At 37.1% G+C, this 13,887-nt stretch overlaps 1 pseudogene; it reads right to left on the bottom strand.

Moving 5' to 3' along the window:
* Nucleotides 1-1,786: 1,786 nt before the first annotated feature.
* Nucleotides 1,787-13,667, bottom strand: LOC134362156 (malate dehydrogenase, cytoplasmic-like; annotated as a pseudogene).
* Between the last annotated feature and the right edge of the window lie 220 nt (nt 13,668-13,887).

Here is a 13,887-nt window from a genome sequence, read left to right as displayed (position 1 = left end):
GAATGCTCAGTGGTCATTCTCTACCCTGTGGCATGAAGTAGTGACAGATGAGTTGAAATGTGCTGAGAAACTTCCAGTCAAGATGGCAGAATAGACAGTCCCCAGTGTCTCTCTCTCCCACAAATCAACCAATTTACAACTATCAAAAAGCAATGACAGCCAAACTGGGGCTGCTAGAGCTCAAGAGAAGAGTAGGAGAGACCTACGGAGTGCATGAAGGTGGGAGAAGCCACAATGAGAGAAAGAAAAAGCCATTGACCATTTTGAATCCCAGCCACTTCCAGGCTGGAGCTTCTGAGTGCACAGAGCAGGAGCTGGCAAAAAGGCACAGTTGTACCTTTTGGATGAAGTTGCTTGGAGGCAGCAGGGGAGAAGAGGGCATTGGTGGCCCCCAGGCCAGTAACACCACTAAGAGGGTTCCCGTGGACCCACATAGGAGGGAGGAGCCAGAACAGCTGAAAAAAGGAGCCACTCAGAGGCCAGCAAGTCATCACAAGGGACCAGCACAGGGCCCGTCCCATGGGAAGTGTTTGCATCACAGGCGGTGCAGGAGACGGGCCCACAAGGGGAACACTGGGGCACAGCAAGGACAGCTGATCTGCCCCCCAATCAGCATAGGACCACTCAGAGGAGACTCATCAGGATTATAGAATTGCATGGGGTGCAGTTTGATGAAAAGACTCAGGCCCAGATCAGAGTTTCTGCACAATCCAGGTGCACAGGATTTTACTAGACATGGATGTACCTATACAGCCAACCATTAAATCCTGAGCTGCACAAAAAGCCTTCCCCAGGGAATCAGCAGCAAAGCAGCAATTTAGCTCAGTCACAGAGTTCAAGTACTGGTTCCCACAGGAAGTTCCCCCATTTTAGAAATAAGCAAAGGACAACAAATCAGTTCCAGCACAGAGTTTAAATTGTGGGAACAGCAAATAACCCAACACAGAACTGAAACAAAAAACGAAGTACCCACAACCAGAGACAAAGTTTGATATTAACTAGTAAAGGTCTTATTTCACCAAAGAACACTTGTAACACCTAGAAGGACCAGAAGTCCCCTGGGCCACCAAACCAGAAAGAGGGGAGGGCCGGGGCACTCAGCCACGCCTTCAACACCAGCACCCAGTCCCAAGGGTGAGGGCCAAGGGCCATGGCCACGCCCCCCCCAAACGCAAACAGCCCAGCAATGACCACCAAGCTGCAGAAGGGCCCAGGTTCCGGAGCTGGGGTGGTGGGAGGCAAGGGCTTTTGCCACACCCCTCTGACATCTGCACCCAGCTTGGCAATGACCAAGCCACCCCTGGAAGCCCCTCCATTCCCCCGTGGGAATGAGGGGGTGCCACAGGCCTCAATCCTGCCCCTCCTCCTTCCTCCTACTTCCATCCCATTTCCTTCCTTTTTTCCCCTCTCCTCCTCCCTCCCAACTGCTCTGCAACAACATCCTAGAAGGTAAAAAAAAATATCTTAATAAAGTTAAATTAAATTTAAAAAATAAAAATAAAAAAATAAAAGACCATAACACAGTGAAAAAAAAAAGGTAATACAAATCTTTCTATGAACTTTTATTTTCCCCCATTGGAATATATATTTTTATTTAGAATGCAGCACTAACAGCATGATGATAAATTGTCACTCACAAATCTGTACCAAGGAGCACATAATCACTAAAATGTTTTGTTTTTCACAAATAATTTAAGTATATCATTATTATTTGGTACTAGAATCAAAGATGACATTCAAATTCTTCAGCTTTGAGGCATTCAGTAACATCAAAATTATTGTCTAGTCAGGCAGAGAAGAGAAATTCAAAAGCAGTTTCTTTTTCTTCTGCTAGTTCCTTTGCAGTGAGATCCATCTCCTCAAGTGAGAAATCATTAATAGGGAGACCTTCAACAAACTTTCAAAATTCTCCCTCTGGGGTTTCAAACTGGATGTCTCAGACGTGGTCAGAGATGGCTTTTGCAGCAGACATTGCACTGGATAGTTTTTGAGCCTCAATAATATCAGCACCACACTGCCACACGGTCCTGATGAATTCTCCCTTGAGCCAGTTGTCATCTTTCAGAGCTTCAAAAACACCAACTTCCTTTCCTACCAATTTCACCTTGGCATGGCTGACATCTGGATATTGAGTCTAGGAATGGTTTCCCCAGATAATGACATTGTTTACATTGTCAGAAGTCACACCAAGTTTAAGAGCAATTTGAGCTTTCGCTCAGTTGTGATTCAAATGAGTCCAGCTGCTGAAGTTCTCCTTGGGGAGGGAAGGCGCTGACCTGGAGGCCATCAGGCAGTGGGTATTGGCTGGGTTTCTTATGATGATAACCTTAACTGACATCTTGAAATATTTCTTCAAGACTGCCCCCTAGCATTTGAAGATTTTCCGCATTTGCTTTAAGTAAATCTTTCCTCTCCATGCCTTCCCTTCTTACAATAGAGCTCACAAGAAAGGCCGCATCCAAGTCTTTGCAGGCAAACCTCTTCCTCATCTGTTGCTATGACTTCTTTCAGGAAGGGAAGGGCAAAGTGTTACAGTTCCATAGCAACACCGTCCAGGACACCCGTAATGGGGGTGATTATAACTATAGCCTGCTCTTTACCAGAGACAGATGCATTTCCAATACTGTACAGCAGTGAATATGCAATCCGACCAGATGTTCCAGTCATAAGGACTCTGATTCAGGCATGATTGGTGGGAACTGCGTGGACAATTTCCACGCCTGTTCCTACAAAATGAGCTTCAGGGAGTCAGGTCATCTCTACAACAGACTCTGCGAACTTTCTGAAATGCACTTCTGTATGGATTTTCATACGCTCACCTCACATTGCCTTATTTCAACTGTTACTTAATATCACGGCTTCATTCTTGTTGCCTGAATCTAGTTCTAGTTGATGCCAAAAATATGTTAGTCGTCAGTCAGTGTAGTTAGCCATCTTTTGTTTCTGTATAATGACATAATGGCATCAATGAGATCGACTTCCATGTGAGGATAGACAAGATGTGACTATTTTCTTGTAACACGTCAATCCTGAATTGATCTCTTAAAGTGTTCGGTAATTTGGGATACTTGTTTTGGCAATGCAGAGAGGATTTTAGTTACCTAGCAACAGGAATAGTATACTTTTAGTAAGTTCATTTATCTTTTAGAATGCCATAGAGCAAATTATAGCTGTATTTTATATATGTCCCCTTGGCTTTAAAAAATAGCTTCTTTGTATAATCCCTATTTCATGTTTCTGATAATACTACAGATTTAGATATTAACATCTGAATATAATAAGCCTATTTTTCATCTTCACACAAGTATATTCTCTCTTCAATATTAGTGATAAAAATGAAACATTCCTGAAATTCTGAAATAATCAAAATGCTTTTCATAGACTCATTTCTTCTTGGTAGTGAGGCAGCACTCAGTTCGAGGTCCTGAGCAGTGGCTATCTACCCAGACTTTAAAACTTCCTTGAAGGGTTCTTAAAAATTTCTGTGCCTGGTCTCCACCTTCAGAGATAATAATATCAATAAATAGTTGGTGGTGGGCCAGAACATATTTTTATAAAGTTCTCTGAGTGATAATAATATGCAGCCAGGGCTGTGGATTACATTCAACATATAAATAAATGGACATCAAATTGAGATCTGCAAAAATCAGAGTGGAGAAAGGTGAAGGGATGAAAGACTGAAGACGAAGAGTAGGGAGGGCACGTTCCCTTTGTTATATTACTTTCCTCGCACATATTTTTCTACCATATTTTTCAGTGTATCTCATTATTGAATGCATAGCATGCATGGCTCAGATGCATTTATTCTGTATTAAATTGTTTCTCTTTCTCTTGCGCTAACTGCCATACATTCATTTTCATTCCAACATAATTCTCTTTAGATCTCCCCAAATTAATTGCATTGACGCAACCAATTAACACTCTGCCAGTTTATGCTTTTTAGTGTAACAGGAAAAGTCGTAAAAAAAAAAAAGTGGCATTTATAAAATAAGCGAACAAACCTCTATCAGTTTTAGTTCTAGTCAGGAACCTTAATATCAATATTTTAATATTTAAATCAATTATTAGATTAATCCGAAATGTCAGTATTATAAAGATATAGCGACCCGGCGTTGAATCAGTCACACTCTTACTTTAAATCTCACTACTCTTGGTCTTTCTTTCACTTACGTGTTTATGATTCAGAAGTTTCTGGAATGTGTTGGCTCACAGTCAGAGCTATAATGTTTTGGATTCGTGCTTAGTGGAATGTTATTGATAGAGGCTTTTCACCATGCTACGGCAGTGGGAAGTGTCATTTGGATGACACCTTCATGCTTGCTTTTAAGTTCCTTCCTTTCTGGAGTGGTGTTTGTCACTATCACATTATTTCATGGATTATTTTCTTCTCTTTGTTAGAGCTTCATGGTCTCTGTGGTTTTTACCTTTTTTTATTGAGACTTCCTCATTGTACTGAATCACACATGTTATAGATTTTTCTAGACACTCCCTTTCTCTGCTACTGGATCTGCATTTAGAGATGTAAAAATGGCTTTGAGCTTGGACTCTTCTTTGTTAGTTGGGCCTGGAATTCCTGGGCTCTGGAAAATAGTTAATAGGCATAGTTCATTCAGCAGTAAAGTAGAAAAGAATCGGCAATTTTGCTCAACCCTGCCCATTTCCTTGTTAACAACCCTGTATTTGGCTTGCTGGTGCTTCAACACAGGTCTTGGCCCTACATATATGTGTAACTATAACTTTAATGTGTTGATTTAACCCCACTTCTCAGTCTAGGGAAAATATTTCCTACTATTGGTACTGTTCTTACTTGCAACAAGTCAGTGAAAACAGACTGTGGACCTTAATAAAAATATACATTAGTTTTTCATTCTACCTACAAATTTCTTGAAAGCATAGTGCTGTATTCTGAGACTATTTCAAAAATATCTGTAATAAAAGAGAGTGTTAGGTACTCTCTTGTCCTGATGTGGTAAAAATTAATCAGAGAGATGACCGTCTCCCTTTCCGTCACCTCCCCTCCCCACCCCACCATGGACTCTAGAGTATATTCAAAGATAGTTATTGTCATCATTCTAACTTCAAGGTATTCATTCTTGGTTCTGGAATTCTTCAGATGTGGCAAAAATATAGAGAAAAATCTAAATAAATAAATCTGAACTAAATAAAAATGATTAGTCTGTGCTTTAAAAAAATGAGGATGTAGCTATTTAGGAATTTCTGAAAATGCAAATTAAATCCACTGTATCAGGATGATACTTCTTAAAATTAATGGTGCTACTGTGAGCTTCAAGCAAAAACTGTATGCTCTCACTTGTATGTGGAATCCAAAAAAGCTGAGCTCATAGAAACAGTAGAAAGGAGGTTGCCATCTCTATGGCCCTTAAAAAGAAATGACAACAAAAGGTACTTGTGAGATATTGCATTGTTTCCAACATATAGCCCTGTTTCTCTGATGACAGATTATTAGAACAGGAATCTACACTCTACAGGAATGCAGCTCTGTAGAGACTGGACTAGTGAGACACGCTGATTTGGACCATGTGCAGAGCGACTTAGAACATGTAAACTGGCCTCATCTATTCTCCACCACTTACTAGCTATGTGACTTTGCTATGTTCGTTTAACCATTCTGTTTCCCCATCTGTGAAAAGATGTACTAATTATACTTATTTTATATGGTTGTTATTAGGTTTAAATAAGATGATCTGTAAAAAGCACCTGGATCCTAGTAAGAATTCAGTAAATATTAGAGATCCTTATTATAATTATCTCATAAATCTCTATCCAACAGTCACACTCCCTTGAATAGGCATTAATCAACCCAATCTGATTCTCCATCAGAGAGTTTATGTGTGATGAAGACAGAATGAAAGAGCAGTATGAAATAGATACAGTCTGAATTGCAGTACAGCAGAGTCGCCAGACCAGGAAGACTGGCAACAAAGCTAATGTGACATAGGATGATAGCCCCGTTATCCAAGGTATTTTCTTCTCCTGTGCTCCAGTAAATTCTCATGGCTGAAGGCATTTGCATATGTGTCTGTAATATTTTTGGTATAGGCCTCCAACATATTTTGTTAAATTTATTCCTACAGTATATATTTTTCTGTTTTTCTGAAGGGTGTTATTTCCATTGGAAATTTTAATTCATGTCTGGCATATAGGAACATAACCAGATATTTAATGTTGGTTTTATACCTATCACACTTTTTGAAGTCTATTATTAAACCTATTTTTAAAAATATATTTATTGAATATTTTATGTAGATATTCATGTTATCTATGAATAAAGGGTAATTTTGTTTATTTTTTCCTAATCCCTATACATTACATCTTTTCTCTGGTTATATTGCACTGGCTGGAGGATAAAATTCAGCGTTGAAGAGAAGTAACAGCAGGAATCCATATGTCACTCCTGTATCTTGAGGGATTGTTCCTACCATTTCACTGTTAATCTTAATTTCTGCAGAAATTTTTGTAGACTCCTTTATCAGGTCAACGAATTTCCCTTCTATTTTTAGTTTGCTTAGCACTTTAAATCAGGAATGGATACTGAATTTGAGCAAATGATTTTTCTGCCTCTGGGGCTATTTTGTTCTACATTAATTTTGTGTCATAAATTCGTTTAAAATAACTTCTAATGCTAAACAATCATAGCATTTCAGAAATAAACCCATCTTGGATATTAATATGATTCTTTCAAATATGTTTCTGGATTTGGTTTACTATGTAAATTTTTAGGTATTTTTGTGCATCTAAGATCTATATGTGAGGATTTGGATTTTTCTGTTTCATGCTCTCCCTATCTAATTCTTTACAAAAGTTAATGCAGCCTCATTTTCTCACGGATAACCTGAATCTTCCTAATAACTAACAATGTCAAACATCTTTCTTTTCCTGTGCTATCTGCTACTCCTATCTCTTCTTTATTCATATGTCTGTACAACTCTTTGCTCACTTTTTATTGAGTTGTTTTCTCATTATTGAGAATGTGTTTAATATATAATGAATTTCAGTCCTTTCACAGATATGCGTTTTACATATATTTTCTCTCTTTCTGTGGCTTGTTGGTTTAAAGCATCTTCTGAGAAGCAGAATTGTTTTATTTTTAATAAAATTCAACTTACTATTTTTTTAATGGTTTGTGTTTGTAGTATCCTACCTAACAAATTTTGCCTTACCCAGATGAACAATGTTTTTTTCTACACATTTTATAGTTGTAAATTTTATATCTAGGTCTGTGATGCACTTAATTAATTTTTGCGTGTGATTGAAGATAAGGGTCAAGATACTTTTTTTTTTTTTGTATAAGATCCAATTTTTCTAACACCATATGAGACCAGAATCTCTTTAAAAAGATCAGTAAATGGGTCAGTTCCTAGACTTAATTTTCTTCCATTGTTCAAGACATCTATCATTACTTTTTGTGTTTAATTACTCTTCTTTTCTAGTTCCTTAAGGCTGAATGCTTAGATTTTGATTTGATATATGTTGCTTTGCCTCCCACAGACTTGTCACCCCTTTTCCCCTGGGTGACAGAGCTGCCAAAGATTACTCAAAGCCCATCTCTTCTGAGCAGTGAGAAGCCCCAGAAAGGGGTTAATCTCCCAGAACCCTCAAGATAGAGGCATTCCTGCCATTTGGGAAATTAAACATGAATTGGGGTTCTCTTCCTGCATTTATTCTCCAGACCAGGAAGTTACAGGAAGAGACATAGGTGGGGTTTTGTTAAGTACCATTTAACAAGTTTTACAATAGAAGCTGGTAACATTCAGTAAAAACAAATCAGATGATGTTCTGTTAGGCGATTAAGTGATCCACTAACAAAGGCTTGATTTAGCCAACATTCCTTTTCCCTCTAACAGCTTTTTAGTAACTTTACATATCAATTAGTAACTTGTCTGTCTTAGAACCAGCAGCCTTGCTGTGTTACGATTCTTATCTTGCAACAGAGACTCAATGCCCTGGGGGAAATTTCCTGTCCTTTGCAAGGTCAATATTTGAAACTGTAAGGCTTTGGAAAACCAGGCCCTGTGAGGTACATTTGCTTTATGAATCCTCTACAGATATACATCTTTTAAATATAGAGTTTTAAAGCTATACATTTCTCTCTAAGGACGGCTTGATCTTTATCTAACAGAGTTTGATATTTTATATTTCCTTTTTATTTATTTTTTATTGAAGCATAGTTGGTTGTACATATATGTGGGGTACAGTGTTGAATATCAATACCTGTATGAAATATGTGGTGCTCAAATCTATATCTCCATCTATTCAATTCCAAGTATTTCTTGTGATCTCTTTTTGACTTGTGGTTTATTTAGAAATATGTTGTTCAATCTCCGGCAACTGAGGATTTTTAGGACACTTTTTGATTATTGATTTCTGCCTTAATTTCACTGCAGTCAGAGAATATATTTTGTATGATTTAAATTCTTTAAAATTTATTTACATTTGTTTTATGGCCCAGGATATGGTCTATCCTGGCAAGTGTTTTAGATGTACTTTAGCAGTGTGTATTCTGTTTGGGGAAAGGATATCATATACATTAGATTAACTTCATCGATACTGTTTTTCAAGTCTTCTATACAAGGGTACTTCAAATAGTTCATCAAAAATAGAATTAAAAGATAATACAGAATTTTATATGAACTTTTCAAGGTACGCTTGTATACTTTACTACTTTTTTGTCTGTTTCTACTACCAGTTACTATGGAAGAAGTGATAAAGTTGCCACAATAATTGTTGATATTCCTTTCTTTTTTCAGTTTAATTAGTTTTTGATTTTATATATTTTGAAGCTCTGTTGTTTGGTACAGACACATTTAGGATTTCTAATATTCTTTTAGAATTGGGTCCCTTTATCATTATGTGTGTTTTTATTTACCCATGATAATATTATTTTCTATAATGTGTATTTACTTCAATTTCCTCTCCTACATCCATTATACTATAGATGTCATATATTTTATTTACATATTTGTTATAAAGTAACATTATGTTATTAATATTTTTGCTGTATATAGGCAATAGCCTTGAAAATCAAATATAAATTAGAAAAAGAAGTCTGTTTTACATATCCTAATGTACACAATTACTTTTGATCTTTATTTCTGTATTTAAATATCCATACTTCTGCTTGTACAACTTGCTTTAAAATTCCTGGTACTGCAATTTGCTGACAATAAATTATTTCAGCTTTCCTTTTTTTAAGAGTGTTTTTGCTTCACCTTAATTTTTGAAAGATATTTTTCCTGGGTATAGATTTTCAGACTGTTTAATTATTTTTTTTCAGTATTTTAAAGATGTCTTTTCATCAAACAAACACATAGACCAGTAGAAAAGAATAAAGAATTCAGAAATAAATCTACATACCTACAGCCAGCTAACTTTTGACAAAGGAGCCAAGAACACACATTGGCTGAAGGAGTCTCATCAATAAATGGTTCTGGGAAAATTGGAGATACATATGCAGAAGAATGAAAATGGAACCTTAACTCTCACCATATACCAAAATCAACTCAAAATCGATTAAGGACTTAAATGTAAGACCCAAAGCAATGAAACTTCTACAAGAAAATATAAGGGAAACACTTCAGGACATAGGTCTGAGAAAAATTTTATGAATAATACTTCAAAAGCACAGGGAACAAAAGCAAAATCTAACAGATGGGGTTATATGAAACTAAAAAGCTTCTGCACAGCAAAGGAAATGATAAACAGAGAGAAAAGACAACCTACAAAATGGGAGAAAATGTTTGCAAATTATGCATCCAACCAGGGATTAGTATCCAGAATATACAAAGATATCAAACAACTCAATAGTAAAAAAAACAAAAAAATCCTTATAAAAAAAAGGACAAAGGAACTGAATGGACATTTTTTGAAAGAAGACATACAAACAGCCAATGGGTATATAAAAAAATGTTCAACATCACTAATAATTAGAGGAATGCAAATCAAAACCACAATGAGATATTATCTCACCCTGGTTAGGGCGGCTATTATCAAACAGTCTGAAAATAACAAATGTAGATGAAGATAAGGAGAAATAGGAACACTTATACATTATTGGTGGAAATATAAATTAGTATAGCCATTATTGAAAACAGTATGGAGGTTTCTCAAACAACTATAGATAGAAATACCATATTATTCAGCAACCCCACTCCTGGGTATATATTCAAAGGAATGGAAATTGCAGCTCTATTTACAATAGCCAAGAGATGGAACTGACCTAAATGTCCACTGATAGATGACTGAATAAGGAAAATGGGGTATATATACACAATGGAATACTACTCAGCCATAAAAAAGAATGAACTGCCATTTGCAGCAACATGGATGAGCCTGGAGAAAATTACATTAAGTAAAATAAGCCAAGCACAGAGAGAGAAATACCACATGTTCTCACTCATATGTGGAAGCTAAAAATGTTGATTTCATAAAAGTAGAGAGTAGAATAGTGTTTACTAGAGATTGGTGGGGAGACAGGGGAGGCAAAGATGGGGAAAGGATGGTCAGTGGATACAAAATAATAGAGAAATAGAAAAAACAGAGTCTAGTGTTCTACAGTAATATAGGGAGGCTACAGTAAACAACAAAGTGCTGTGTATCTGTGAACAGCCAGTCAAGATGATGTTGAATGTTCCTAACACAAGGAAGTGACAAATGTTTGAAGTGATGGATATACTAAGCACCCTGATATGATCACTGCACACAATATGAAAGTACCCAAATATCATATTGTACTCCATAAATATATAGTTATCATGGGTCACTTAAGAAAAATAAATTGAAAAGAAAGGGGAAAAAGGGAGAGAAAGAGACAGTAGAACAGTGGTTGCCAGAAGCAGTCAAAGGGAAGAGGGAGGGGGCTGGGAAAGGCTGGTAGATTGCTACAAAGTTACAAAGCTACAGGTGGACAGGAAGAATAAGTTCTGGTCCTCTAAGGTGACAGTAGCTAATAATATTGTATTGCATATTTCAAGATAGCCAGAAAGGAGGATCTTGAATGTTATAACCACAAAGAAATGATAAATGTTTAGGTGATAGATACGCTAACTCTTCTGATTAGATCATTATACAATATATGCATGTATTGAAACAACAAACTGTACCCCATAAACAGGGATAATAAAATTTTTTTAAAACGTCTTTTTGGGGCCGAGCCCGTGGCGCACTCGGGAGAGTGCGGCACTGGGAGTGCAGTGACGATCTCGCCGCAGGTTCGGATCCTATATAGGAATGGCTGGTGCACTCACTGGCTGAATACCGGTCACGAAAAAAAAGAAAAAAAAAAAAAACATAAATGTCTTTTTGTTTTTTGGCTTACACAGTTTCTAATGAGATCTGATGCCATTCTTGGCTTTGTTCCTGTCTGTAATGCTTATTCTTTTGTAAGTGCCTTCAGGGTTTTTTCTTTGCATTTGGTAGTTTGAATATGATGTTGTGTGAGGGGTGTGTGTGTTCTTTTGTGGGTATTTAGCTTTTGTTTTGTTTTGTTCTTAGTTCCTTGGATATGTGGTTTTTTGTCTTTTCTTAATTTGGAAAATTCTTGGCTACTGTCTCTTCAAATATTTCTTCTTCCCACTTCTATTTCTCTTCCTCTTATGGGACTTTAATCATAACTGAATTAAAACATTTGGTATTGTCTCCCAGATCTAAGATGCTATGTTCTTTTTAAATAATTTCTATGACCTATTTTCAAGTCCACTGAATTTCTTCCTCAGCTATTAAATTTGCTGGTACTTCAAAGGAAGAGTTCGTTACTGACTTTTTTTATTGTTGTTGTTCTTATATTCAGTCACAATCATTTGCTATGTAACTTTGCAACGACAGACTGCATATGACGGTAGTTCTGTAAGTAGTTCAACACATTACTCCTATAGGAGGAATAGACTATAACATATAGCCTAGGTGTGTAGTGTGCTCTGCCGTCTAGGTTTCTGTAAGTGATGTTCATCCAATGACAAAATCACCTAATGATCCTCAGAATGTATTCCCATTGTTAAGAAATGCATGACACAATGCATGACTCTGTATTCTTTTTTAAGTTTTCGTCTCTCAGCTAAAATTCCTCACTTCTTCATATGTTATCTGTTGCTTTGCCTCCCAAGGATTTATCACTGCTTTTCCCCTGGGTGACAGAGCTGTCAAAGATTACTCAAAGCCCATCTCTTCTGAGCAGTGAGAAGCCCCCAAAAGGGATTAATTTCCCAGAACCCTCAAGATAGAGGCATTCCTTCCATTTGGGAAATTAACCACGAATTGGGGTTCTCTTCCCACACTTATTCTCCAGACCAGGAAGTTTCAGGAAGAGAACACAGGTGGGGTTTTTGCTAAGTACAGTTTAACAAGTTTAACAATAGAAGGTGGTAACATTCAGTAAGGTGGCATTCTATAATGCAATTAAGTCAATCCACTAACAAAAGCTTGATTTTAGCAAACATTCTTTTCTTACAGCAATTTCCCAGTATCTTTACATATCAATCAGTAACCTGTCTGTCTGTGAGGCAGCAACTGTGCTGTGTTCCAATTTTTTATCTTACAACAGAGACTATATAGCCTGGGGAAAATTTCCTGTCCTTTGCAAGGTCAATATTTGAAACTGCAAGGCTTTGGAAAACCAGGCCCTGTGAAGTGCATTTGTTTTACGCATACTTCACATTTATCCTCCTTTTCCTTTAGATCTCTGAAGGCATTAGTCATAGTCATTTTAAAGTCCATATTTTCAATATCTAGGTAGCTTTTAAGTGTGGTTCTTTGTTTTTTATGTTAACAACTAGTAGCTTTTAATGCTTTTTATTTTTTGGTGTGCTATGTTCTCAATGTGTTCTCCCAAAATCTATATGTTGAAATCCTAACCTATAGTGTATGGTATTAGGTGGTGAAGCCTTTGGGAGGTGATTTGTCATGAGAACAAGGCCCTCATGATTGGGATTAACACCCTTATAAAAGAGACCTCAGAGTGTAATAAATTTTTGTTGTTTATGAGCTACCCTGTCTATGGTATTTTATTATAGCAGCCCAAATGGAATAAGACATGGCGTGTTTTGTAAGCTTTCATTGAAGACTAGACATTGTGTATAGAATAATATTAGAAACATTAGTGAGAAACTAGTAAAGGAAAGGACACAGAAACAATTATATTGTGTAATGATAAACATAGTAATTATCCTGATTTGAGCATTACATTGCACACAGGTACTGATATTCAATGCTCTACCCCAATATGTACAATCAATTATGTTTCAATAAAAAAAGGAAAAAAAATAAAATAAAAGACACTGAGACTACTAGTATTTTCACCCAGAAATGACATGCCTTTTCCTCTGTTCAGACCACTGTGTAGAGGGACAATCAGCCAATACAGTTGGCAGGTTAGCTTATTTTCTGTTTTGTTGTTGCGATCGTTATCTCCAATGTACCACACACTTTAAAATCCTCCAGTAATGGTACTATCATCTTCTGCCTCTTCTGGGAGGCTGAAGAGTTTTTCTCAATGTTTCTTTTCTGCCCACAGCTTTCCACAGGCCGTGCATGTCTGCTCTGCAGAGGCAGTCTTTTCCATACTCTTGTTCTTGTTGCTTGTGACTTTTTACATGGCTGGTGATGAGGGAAGGCACATTTCTTGGTTCTTTTTGTTCATCTTCAATCTCAGGCATGCTCTGTGTGCTTGGGCATAAAAGGGGAATGTTTTCTGCCTGGCTGCTCTGCCATGGCAACCAACCTCAGGTAGAAGAGTTTACTCTCCTTTCCCCAGCAGAAGCAGACCTCAGCTTTGGATGGCTGCAGGCTCTTGGCCTAAGAGATTTTTCTGCCCAGTTTCTACTACCAATGTCTCAGAATCAGTGAATTTTTGATTTTCTGCAAGCTTGTTAAGAA

The sequence above is a fragment of the Cynocephalus volans genome, chromosome 13, assembly GCF_027409185.1.
Source record: "Cynocephalus volans isolate mCynVol1 chromosome 13, mCynVol1.pri, whole genome shotgun sequence".
Lineage (NCBI taxonomy): Eukaryota > Metazoa > Chordata > Mammalia > Dermoptera > Cynocephalidae > Cynocephalus > Cynocephalus volans.
Note: the sequence above shows the minus strand (reverse complement) of the source record. Positions and strands in the feature narration are given on the sequence as shown.